The 12,712-nt window shown below is 45.4% G+C and overlaps 1 protein-coding gene across 5 annotated transcripts in view; it reads right to left on the bottom strand.

Moving 5' to 3' along the window:
• Positions 1–12,712, bottom strand: part of LOC120933758 (NACHT, LRR and PYD domains-containing protein 3-like) — a 534,782-nt gene that overhangs the window by 391,592 nt on the left and 130,478 nt on the right. The gene's annotated exons all lie outside the window — the stretch shown is intronic.

Here is a 12,712-nt window from a genome sequence, read left to right as displayed (position 1 = left end):
AGGATTTGATCTTATGGTTTGGAGAAGATTTTACTATTACTATTACTGTTCTTTATTTGGACCTTTTTTGAAAATGTGTACCATTATTGCTGCACTAATTTTATATATGCTGATTATAAATTCTCTTCATTAGTTATCAGTGAAATATTCTCCATACCATTGTTATATATACACATAGGGAGGTTTGTGATGAGGAGTCTCACTTCTATTGTTATATTTTCACATTTATATTGTGTGAATGTTATATACTAGTGCTGCAGTCTTCCATATTATACTAGATGTGATAACTCCACCAATAGTGATCAGATATAACAATTACATTCACTACAAAAATACACTTTCATACATGTGAGGAAGAGCAGATCTCCTCCAACCTATTCACAGCTACTTCAGTCTATATAACATATAATGTACAAAAATACATAAACATGAAATGTAACAAAGTTATCTTATAAAACTGCAAACATCAAGAGAAAGTTCATAAATGTGAACATAGCGGATTTCCTACAACCCATTCAACACTACTTCCATCTCCAATCACCATACAGGGACTTGTGCCATAACAGAAATAAGAAGTCCCAGAGATTCATCCAGATGGATTAAACCAATGCTGATCAGCTGCCACCTCTTTGCAGCAACTTCAATCACCCTCCCCCACACCAGTGAGCAAACAGGTCACTTACCAAAAGGTTTGTCCCCACAAGCAAGGCCCAGACACACTTGTTTATATCCTTCCAGCAGCTCCACTCCACTCAAGCCGGCTTCCGATGAGAACAGACTGTGCCCCGGAATGTCAGACCTTCAGGTAGTATCTCCAATATCCCCCAAGGTCTCCAGACAATGGCCGCAATCACATTACATAGAAAAGAAAAATCCTCCATAGTGTATAATCCTTATATATATATATATATATATATATATATATAGAATCACAGATTGTACACTTCATCATATACACGAGTATACACAGAACTCAGAGCACACACCGCTCCGGACTGCAGCCGTGTATGATGGAGTCCAGGCAGTGACATGGAGGCTTCTTCTTTTCTATGTAATGTGATTGCGGCCATTGTCTGGACACCTCGGGTGATATTGTATTTTTGCACATTATATGTTATACAGACTGAAGTAGCTGTGAACAGGTTGGAGGAGATCTGCCCTTCCTCACATGTATGAAAGTGTATTTTTGTAGTGAAGGTAATTGTTATTATTGATCAGTATTGGTGGAGTTATCACATCTACATTATAAGTGTTGGTATTCGGACAGATTGTAGGTTGCAGATTTCTCATTTGTCTCATCACACATTTTATCACTAAGTGTCGGGCTCTATACATAGAATTCTATTATACTATTTGTACTTCTATATTAGACTTCCTGCTGGCGGCTGCTTTTCATTTATTAGATTTTTAGTGCAGATATTTCATTTTTTACATTTTTATATCCCGCTTTAGAGAACGGTCTGATATTGGAGATATAGAGAGACAACCAGGAGATGAAATATATCTCCATTATTATTATTTGATATATATAATTTAGACACACACTATATTACCAAAAGTATTGGGACACCTGCCTTTACACGCACATAAACTTTATTGGCATCCCAGTCTTAATCCTCGCACACACGATCAGATTTTCAGATGACCGTTCTTCCATTTTTTGTGAAATGCTAGTCTCATATAGGAAGTGAAGAGATTACTCACCATACAAAAATTCTCATCCGACAGAATACTACTTCAGAAGTGATGAAATGTGTGGAATAGTTTTGCTCTTATGATCTTTTTCTGAAGAAAAACTTACTTGATAAATAAAAATCAGATGTTGAGATCACATACGATAAAAATGTTATAGTCTGCACATCCAGCTTTTGTCAGACGACAAATTGGAGCGGCTGTTGAAAGCACCATACTAACGATCTGAAAATCGGCAGATTGTTCAGATGAAATTTTAGTCCGACTTTCATATTGTGTGTATGAGGCTTTAGTCCGTAGGGTTCAATATTGAGTTGGCCCCGCCCGTTTTCAGTTATAACAGCATCATCTCTTCTGGGAAGGCTGCCCACAAGGTTTAGGAGTGTCTATGAGAATGTTTGACCATTCTTCAGAAAAGCATTTGTGAGGTCAGGCACTGATGTTGGATGAGAAGGCCTGTCTCACAGTCTCTGCTCTAATTCATCCCAAAGGTGTTCTATTGGGTTAAGGTCCGGACTATCCAGGCAAGTCAAGTTCCCCATTCATGTCTTTATGGACCTTGCTTTTTGCTCTGCCCCAAATAATTTGGTGTAGGGGGGATTATGGTGTGGGGTTGTTTTTCAGGAGTTGGGTTTGGCACCATCGTTCCAGTGAAGGGAACTCTCAAGGCGTCAGCATACTAAGACATTTTGGACAATTTCATGCTCCCAACTTTGTGGGAACAGTTTGGGGACGGCCCCTTCCTGTTCCAACATAACTGTTCACCAGTGCACAAAACAAGGTTCATAAAGACATGGATGAGTGATTTTGGGGTGCAGGAACAACTGGTATGCACAGAGTCCTGACCTCAACACGATTTAACACCTTTGGGGTGAATTAGGGCAGATACTGCGAGCCAGACCTCATATTCAACATCAGTGCCTGACCTCACAAATGCTCTTCTGGAAGAATGGTCAAACATTTCCATAGACACTCCTAAAATTTGTGGACAGTCTTCCCAGAAGAGTTGAAGCTGTTATAGCTGCAAAGGGTGGGCCAACTCAATATTAAACCCTACAGACTAAGACTGGGATGCCATTAAAGTTCATGTGTGTGTAAAGGCAGGTGTCCCAATACTTTTGGTCATATAGTGTAACAGTCCAGGATTGGATATTTAGGCTCCATGCACACTGGTTTAACAATTGCTGCTACTACAGGAGTTTTGTGTTCTGCCTGTAGAAGCAGCTCCATGTTCTCCTATGTGTCCATACACATTGGGATGATTACAGACATATTTTGAGCTCAACGTTTAGAGGCAGGAAAAAAAAAACTCTTCTGGTTGACATTTCTGATTGGAGCTTTCTGGCATAAAAATGCAAAACTCTCCTAAACTCGTCTAAACTTTGTACAATAAACTCTCTATATGAAGGTTTTTTTCCATCATCGCGGCGAAGGCGCGACACGTCATCGCGATGGGATTTTGGCGCGGATTTCGATTCGATGGTGAGTACACTCCATCGGATGCAAATCCGCGGAAATCTTCGAGAGGATTTATCCGCGGAAACGGTCCGTTGGACCGTATCCACGGATAAATCCTCTCGTGTGTACTAGGCCTTATACAGACTGAAGTAGCTGTGAATAGGTTGGAGGAGATCTGCTCTTCCTCACATGTATGAAAGTGTATTTTTGTAGTAAGTGTAATTTTTATTATTGATCACTATTGGTGGATAGTGATGGACAAACATCTGACGGGGCGGTTCGCGAACGCTAACTGCAAACTTTCTCAAATGTTCGTGAACCGAAGGTTCGCAGCGGGCCCCATTGACTTTAATGGCAAGCGAACATTAAAAACCTGCAGGTCATATTTGCAGCCACAAAATACTTACTAGCTGTGCACAAATAGTTCCACAACATGGACACTGACCTACCAGAAGTATTTAGTGAAAAACCGGATACATAAATAAGTGTCGGCCATTACAAGCCCCAAAAATTAGCCGACAGGCGTTCACCTGACAGCAATCAACTTTGGATTCTGTGGCTGGAGGTACATTAGGCATTCACAGGATAAATAAGTGCAGGCCCCAAAAATTAGGCATTCAACGGACATAAAAGGCCTTTTATGCCGCTGTATTTACCTAAGACAGGGACCATGAATTGTTATGGGTGGTGGCTGATATTTGTGGCCTGTCATGAGGAATTTGAATGAAACATGGTCTACTGGTCATTAGGGTTGAGCGAACCCAAACTGTAAAGTTCGGGTTCGGTACGGACTTTGTTTTTTTTTTTACCTGGACCCGAACATTTTTCTGAAAGTTTTGGTTCAGAATTCGGCTATGTAACGGTGAGCTGCACGGCAGCCAATCGCTTTTTGTTTTACTGCTGTGACTAAAAAGCCATCACAGCCATGCCTACTAATGGCATGGCTGTGATTGGCCAGTGCAGCATGTGACCCAGCATGTGACCCAGCCTCTATACAAGCTAGAGGCACACAGCACAGCTCGTCACTCTGCTTTAGCTATGGTAGGGAAAGACTGCTGCTGATCTGAGGGAGAGATTGAGATAAGATTGTGAAATGGAAGGGCTCTCGTGCTATCAGTATTCTAAACCTAGGGGGCACTGCTGCAGTTACCTGAAATTGGTCCTAACCAAAAGTGAAAGCAAATTAAATAAGTAATAGTGACTGCGCTATGTTGGTGTGGAGGGATAAAACAAAAAACAGTGAGTCCCACCAAGTAGGCGGGGTAATCCCTACAAGCAATGTCCAATCTGAGCTGTGGGGTGGGTGATCTGAGAAAGCTTAGCAATGTGCAACAAAATACATTCATGAAAGATAAATAAACACAGGAATAAATAAGGTAAACACAATATTAAAGATAAGTGTCCAAGATTGGTACTGTAAGACCAAAAGGTAAGTGATCCCAAAAAATGATAAAGTGTAAAAAGTCCAATGGAGTCAGATACAGGTGAAGGTCTCACATCCAAAAAGAGGTAAAGAGTGCAATTCTCGATATGCTGTCAACAATAGTGTGGTGAAAAACCAAAGAATCCAGTGTTTCAGGGAAGAGCGAACTTCGGTGCACACACCTCTAGTGGTATAGAATGCTCACCTCAAGGCCATAGCAAGGACAGCCTAAATACCACTTGGGATACACTCAAAGATCCAGCAGGATAAATAGCTAGATGTAGTCTCCACATTGAATGGCCATATTGGAAGGAAAAGAAAAAGAGAAAAACATGGCGTAGTACTGAAAAAAGGATCTGGGAAATAATGAATCACATGCACATGCACTCACATGGAGGCCGTGAGCAGTGGGCCTATCTCCTACGAATGGCGAGTTTGTGCGATCCAGTCAGTGATCTTGATTGTATACTGATCCTCTCTCTTTAGCCTCCACCTAAACGTCCACAGATGCTGGCACTCAGAAATGCTCAGCGGGTGTAGATGGGCAAAGAGAGAAGAAAGCACATAGTACAGCTCCGCTTCAAAGGTATTTATTGTAAAAGAATATAAAAAACTCACATTTAAAATGTCGGGAATCTCCAAACAAAACGAGCAGCGAGCTTGTGTCTCTCCTGTCAGAGTGTGTGAGGTCTAGTACTTCCTGTCCCTACGCGATACACCTCCGAATCACCCATGCCAAAGACGTTCATGCGCGTTCGGTATATCCTCTCCCGTGCCCTCCTACGTGCCTGTGGACACAGTAGTAGTGCTAGGACCACGGCTGCCCCTGGCATGTTGGCATACAGATGTGTTGTCCTGCAAGTGTGGTTGCTCAGCTCGTCCGTAACGGTGCTGCTGCAGCTGCTCTCCTGCTGACCTGTGCACGTCTGTTGCTGAGTTACACCTGCTTTATGAGAGATAACTTTAGGCCGGACGTACAACTTACGCGCACCGCGCGTAGCGTGCGCCGGGTGCACGTACGTTTGCGAATCGGCGTATCTCCCTCATTTGCATATCTGAATAGGAAATTAATGGGAGCGCCAGATGCGTCCAGCGTAAATATGCGCCCGCGAAACGCCGGCATAGGAAAGTTACGTCGGTCGGAAGAAACCTATTTTCAGGCGTATCTATTTCTGTGGGTATGGCGCACAGATACGACTGCGCACATTTTGACTTATGTGGCGTATCTCGAGATACGTCGGCATAAGTCCTACGTGAATCTGGCCCAATGTTGTCTATAATTGCAGAAGCTGCACAAACCGCTCAAACACACAAAATTCCACATATACAGCCAATTAAACTGGTAGACCAACATTAATTGTAGTAAATACTTCACACATGAAGTGACATTTGGAGAATAAATTTACTTTTTAGATCCACTGGAATAGAAAAAATGCTTCAGGTAAGCTCATGCTGATTGGACAAAACATGTCGGCTGTCACAACACCACATGAGTTACATTGAGAAGTGACCTCTGATGCTACGTTGCACATGCTCCTTGAGTTCCACGAGTACCGTGGCATCCATCTTTACTGAGGCACTCCGAGACACCAGCTTAGAGCTGAATCCAGATGAGCAGCTATCGCTCATATCCCCGAGTGCGACCTAAGCTACAACTCCTGGACTTCATGTTTACCAGATGTGAGACACGGATGAGACAACAAGCCGCCACAGGCTGTTAAAGACACAAACCTGCAGTGCTCCTAGTCGGGTGAGCGGACCAGCTGGTCCTTGGTTTATTTAAAGATCCATGATTTTCACCTCATAGTGAAGCCCTGATGGTTACTTGCATTATCTTTTCCATCTCATTATCTCTGGGCTATTTCTAGCAATATTGAGAACTTTACCTCTACAACACAGCCCTAATGCATATATGCCCATACAGTGGCGGAACTTTCAAGGTCACTGCAGTCGCACTTGTGACGGGGCCCTGCCGTTCTGCTGCTGTGGGGGGCCCCAAGACACAGCATCTCCCCCTTCACCTCTGGCTTTCAGTTTGGGATGCAGTGGGGGGAGTGGGAGGTGGTGATCGGCAGCTCTATGGTGCTCGCAGCATCTCCCTTGGGTAGGGTTGCCACCTTTATTTTAAGTCAAACCCGAACACTTTAGCAATGCACTGCAATTTTTATTTATAGTGTAGCACTACCCCCGGAGGAGTTGCTGGATTTTTGGGCGGCATATTACCTCATGGATCCTCCAAAATTTCTAGGGGTGCATGTTGCATATAGTAGAAGTAAAGGCGTACGCACGCACATAAGTCACTTCCGGGTCAGCGTTCAGGTGGTTGTGGTTGGAACGCACGCCACCCACCGCCGTATACATGCTTATACCCTGCATTCCTGACGCTTTAATCTTTTGTTTTTCGTCTGGATTTGCTTATCGTATTGTGTTATTTTACCATAACTGTTACAGCCACTCTCATTGAGCATTTGTGGCTATTTCTTTTTTTCTATTTAATTTTATTTTTAATACATTTTATGGTACTACACCATTGGAGCTCCTCTTTTTGTTTTTACACATATATACTTTTTGGAACTACGGAGCAACTATTTGGTGTGCATATCTTGTCGGACGGGCAATCTCTGGAAGTTCTGGAAGTCTGGAAATCATACTCGAGGGGCAGCTGAGCGTGTGAGCAGAGGAAAGGATTAACATCTGAGTTTGCGGTACATGCCTGGCACCCCAAACGGGGAGCGCCATCTGGTGAGTGGGGAACCCTGAGGGGAGCACCGGGATCACTTCGTACCTGCAGCCCTAGGACCACTCCCTCTGCACGCCTCACCTTCCTTGGACATCCTGTATATCCAGTATTGCCATTGCCCACTGTTATCTATGATTTTATGGACATGGACTAAGTGGCCCACACATTGCTGTGCATAAGCCCGTCACGGTCTCTAGCACTATAGGTTTTTACCTGTACGTTGTTTACTATATGCGCAGGATATATATGCAGTATTTGTACAGTCAACTTGTATGATCCAGTATATAGCATTTACATATCTTGGATTAGCAGCTATATTTATACCAGTTACTAGTACCCACCTTTTTGTGACCTTGAGTGGATCTCCAGCCACTATATAGTTTGTGTGCTGGGCTTCCACCCATTTATATATACACAGGGTGTACTGCTGTATTGTTTTCTTTTTACTTCATTTATTTTGTATGTGCAGGATTCATTGGTTATCTACATTGCAGTAACTCTTGTATACTGTTTAGCACATGCACGTGTAGTATATGTAGATTGTGTTATATGATTGGTGTATTGATACATAGTACATATAGATCTGGTACATTGTTACTAATATACATCTGCACCACCTTATCTCAATAACATCACTCTGAGTGGGTTCCTAGCCCACTTGCACTGCTGGGACCCTAGCCACTCACAGCCCTATTGGATGCACTTGGGCACTCACACCTGAGTAGGCCCTACGTGCACTAGGCAGCGCCACCACCCCATTTACATTTTTATCTCTTTCACATCCCTGTTATAGGGGCTACACAGGGGGGCAGCAGCCTATACTCCTTATCCCAGCGCAGGTTACCTTCCACTATACAGAAGTAAAGGAATGCCCACAACAGGTGCTCTTTGCTGTGCTCTTTATTACCCAGCCGGGTAAAAACAGTAAACTTGTGGTGAGAAAAGTAATGTTGAAGAAGAATGGAGAATAGCAGATTCAGGCGTGATAATAAGAAACAGTCCTGCTCCCAAACGTAACCCTTCTATGCACCACTCCTGCCGGAGTGGGTTTAGCGTACCCGGACAGGCCTCTCTCACTGACCTGGCAGCCGGAGTATCACTCGGACAATTGTAGGATAAAGTCTCTGCCACAGACCCTCCTTAGTGAACTTGAACTTGAGAAAGAGCCACAGATTCCCCTTGGTGAGCCTCAGAAAGACACCTCTGCCACAGGCCCTCTCTGGATTGAATTCTTGGAGATATCCCTCCTTAGATGAGTTACGCCAGGATCTCCTTCAACTTGTTGCCCAGGTAGCGACTGACAGGTGATCAATCCCTAAGTGTCCGACTACCTCGATCCCCAGTGGTCTGTCCAGGCCCTTTTGGACCGCCAGCCTCTCAATGGCGCTCCTCAGACCGACTCCTCACCGAACAGCAGTACAGCTTGGGATCTTCAAAGGTGGGAACCCAGTCACTCACTGGTTCCGCGTCGCTGTTTAGATTCTCCGGGCCAGCATGGTGCCGGAACCAGGAACACCGCGTGGCACGCACGCCCCGGCCAGGTAGGCCATAGCACCAGGGTGCCGTGGTGTGGCCACCCTAAAGGTGGGTGCCACACTGGATGAAGAAGACCCAGACTAAATGGCGGCTGCCTCATAAATACCCCTCCTCAGCATGCACAGCAAGGACAAACCCTCCTGATTGGCTGCTGGGAAAGAGCACCCAAACCTTGACTCCACTGCTGCCACCTGCAGCACCGGGGGTGGACAAACACCCCAGTACAACAGAATAAGCCCACAGCACAGCCAAGCTGAGACAGAGACCATATTTTGCACTTAACAATCTGGATCAGAGTTTAACTACACTCTGATCTACCCTTAAATTTAACTAGTACCGGTACTATAAAGTACATAGGTGCTAAAATAGTATAAACTATACATATATTTTGTTATTAAATAACATTTTTAATCATATGAAGTTTATAACAAGAGTCCTCCTTCACATCAGTGTCCACTGAGTTCCCCTTTTAAATCTGAATCTGCAGAGTTCCCCTTTTACATCTGAACTCACAGCGTTTCCTAACACTGTAAGGGGGGACTCTGCAGACTCTGATGTAAGGGAGAACTCTGGGGACTCTAACATAAGGGATGCTCTGGGCACCCTGATTTAAGGGGGGATACTGAGAACTCTGATGTACAAAGAAGACTATGATGTAAGGGGAAACACTGTGGCCTCTGGTTTAAAGGGGATCTCTGATGTAAGGGGTGCATTAGAGGAAGGAGAGAGAAGGAGGAAGACTTCTGTAACAGACAGGGATGGATGGTGAGCTCACTCACCCCTTAGCAGTCAGCACCTCTCATTCAGATGTATCTGAGGTTGCTGGACTTCAAATTTAAGCCCCCCAACTTTCCTTTTCTGAGGTACAGCGCCGGGGATTGAAGTGTGGGCAGACACAGAAGGGTAGGGGTGGGGGGGAAGAGGTGCAGATCGAGCCCTCTCTCCTCTCCCATCTGTGTGTGTTGGGGTGAGGATAGTTAGTGCTGGCTTTGGGCAGTGTAAAAATGTACGATTCTGCCAGATTCGATCAGAATGCAGGGATTAGGAATGCATTGTGCTCAGAATACACTGTGCAACATACACTGACCTACCTGATGCATGCACTCACCTACCTGACACATGCTTTCTGCTCTACTCACATCCCCATCCCCCCACACACAGTACAATGTAGATCGGAGGATCCATCCTCCCTACCTATCCATGGCCTCATCGTCCAGCTCTCCCCGGGCAGTATTGAAGGAATCCCCGCCATTCAGCCACTCTTCAAAATCCCATCCACCGGAAAGGTCAGCTAGCAGCCACTGCACCTCTCCCCATGAATGATCTGCTCCGAGCACTGCCTATTCCCCTCCACTTTTTCACAGGCTGTACTAGAAGGACAGACTGAACCAAAGTCGTCCTGGAGCATTGGGAGCTGGAATAGGGCGCCTGCAGAAAGGAGTGCCCGAATGCCTTACCATAGGTGTAGGGGTCCGGGGGAGGCAATAAGCTGCAGAACAGAGTTGGGACGGTGGAGGAAGAATTTTAGACCCCCCCTTAACAGCACACATGGAAGAAGATGACTGGCTGCCGACGTCACTGGCACTGATACAAGGAAGGAAGCTGGCTCCTCCGTGTCATACAGAGACATGGTTGGGGGGAGGGTCAATGTGGTTGCTAGTGCCGTGCACAATGCAGGACACCTGTGTGCAGGCGCCAAGAGGCTGGTTCAAAAGCCCAGAACGCCAGAGCCTTCTGTAAGCGGCATGGACACAGAGCTGTGGACTGTAAGCATCACTTTGGATTGAACCAGGCAAACCTAAGACTCCTACTCGGCATCAGGTTGTGCAGTGAGCTGATATTTTTGTGTATTTTAAGACTATAGCACAACAGTGATTTATATTTGTGGATAGTACCTTTGCTTTGCAGTAAGGACTAGGTCTCCAAAAGACGGTCTAGGGCGAATAAACAATGCACCAGAAAATCCCCACGTACGGCTAAGGATTCTGAGCTTGCCTGCAGTTTACCATCCCCCTCTGTTAGCCTGATAGCAGCCTCACAGGATGAGCCCCTGTCTGGTTTTGCTGCTTCTCCTATGGTAGCTCCTGTATACGTCACTGGGGAAGCTTTACAAATTGCTATGAATGGCCTGGAAGGAAGGATTGCTAATATTGTCGCAACCTCCTTGAAAAATAGCAGAAAACGGGGTAGATCCCCTTCATCTGCTCTGGCTCTCTCATCAGATGAGCCTTCTGAGGGTGAAAAATCCCTCTCAGGAGATGCGGATCATGCGCAGTCTTAGGACTCAGAGGATGAAAGGTTTCCTGCGACTTCTCAGTCGCTAAAGATGCAGGTGCAATATTATGCAGAGATGGTGCGTGCCACTTACAAATTGCCTCCTGTTGAAGCTTCTAGGCCCTCTGTTTCCTCTTTGGGATCTCGGAAATCCTTGCAGGCTGCATGCGCCTTTTCAGTTCATCCCTTGCTGGATAAACTGATATATGATGACTGGGTTCACCCAGATAAACTGTTTTCTCCTCCTAAGCAGTTTTCCCTCCTTTATCCTATGGAAGAAGGTTTCACTAAGAAATGGGGGGTACCTGCTATTGATGCAGCTATTTCTTGTGCCAACAAAAACCTGACCTGTCCTTTAGACAACGTGCAGGGTTTTAAAGATCCAACTGATAAAAAGCTGAAGTCCCTGTTAAAAGCCTCCTCTGCCATGGCTGGGGCTGTAGTAAAACCTGCGGTTGCAGCCATTGGTGTATATCAGTTCCTCAAGGAACAAATGAAGCAGATGATTAACCCTCTCCCTTTAAAGGAGATTGAGGTTTATGAAGACCTTGCTAAGGCCTTGTGCTTTGCGATTGATGCGATTATGGACTCTGTTCAACAAGCATCTCGCTTGAATCTCCTGCAGGTACATATGCGCAGGTCCCTTTGGTTAAAACATTGGGAGGCCGAGGCTTCCTGCAAGAAATACTTGGAAGCATTCCTCTTTGGGGGAGAACGCCTGTTTGGAGATGACATGGATAAATACATCCAAAAGATAACCGGAGGCAAGTCTACTCTATTGCCGGTTAAAAGAAAGAGTAAGCATCCCTCATTTAAATGTACTCTTTCTCCAGCCCCTGGAAAATCAGTCTCCAGGCAGTGGCGACGGCCGCCCCAGTCTAACACTAGGGGTAAAGCCCAGAGCCAAGCCCATGGGCAGAAAAGGACTTGGGGTTCAAAGTCTAAACAGACCCCCAAGGTTTCCCTATGAAGGGATGCCCCCGCTCGGCCGAGTGGGGGGAAGGCTACTGCATTTTGCCAACGCCTTGCAGAACGAGGTTCAGGACAAGTGGGTCATCGCCACAGTGTCCTCAGGCTATAAGCTAGAATTCAAAGAACTTCCGCCACCCCTGTTTCTAAGATCAAGAATTACCAAAGACCCAAAGAAAAGAAGGCCTCTACTGTTGGCCTTGGAACACCTGTTGTGCCAAGGGGTGATCTTGGAATTAGCCCCAGAGGATCAGGGGTCAGGATTCTAATCAAACCCGTTTACGGTTCCAAAACCAAATGGGGATGTCAGACCTATCATAGATCTAAAAAGTCTGAATCACTTTTTGAACATTCGCTCCTTCGGCATGGAGCCTGTTCGTTCAGTTGTTTCCACCCTTCAGGGAGGAGAATTCCTGGCATCAATAGACATCAGAGGTGCATATCTACATGTGCCAATATTTCCCGCTCACCAAAGATTTCTAAGGTTTGCGGTGGATCAGCGCCACTTTCAGTTTGTGGCCCTTCCTTTTGGGCTGGCTACAGTACCTCGAGTGTTCAAGAAAATACTGGCCCCGGCCCTGGCAAGGCTAAGGGCACAAGGCATAGTGATAACAGCCTAC

Source organism: Rana temporaria, chromosome 3, assembly GCF_905171775.1.
Source record: "Rana temporaria chromosome 3, aRanTem1.1, whole genome shotgun sequence".
NCBI lineage: Eukaryota > Metazoa > Chordata > Amphibia > Anura > Ranidae > Rana > Rana temporaria.
This window is presented reverse-complemented; position numbering and strand designations above follow the sequence as displayed.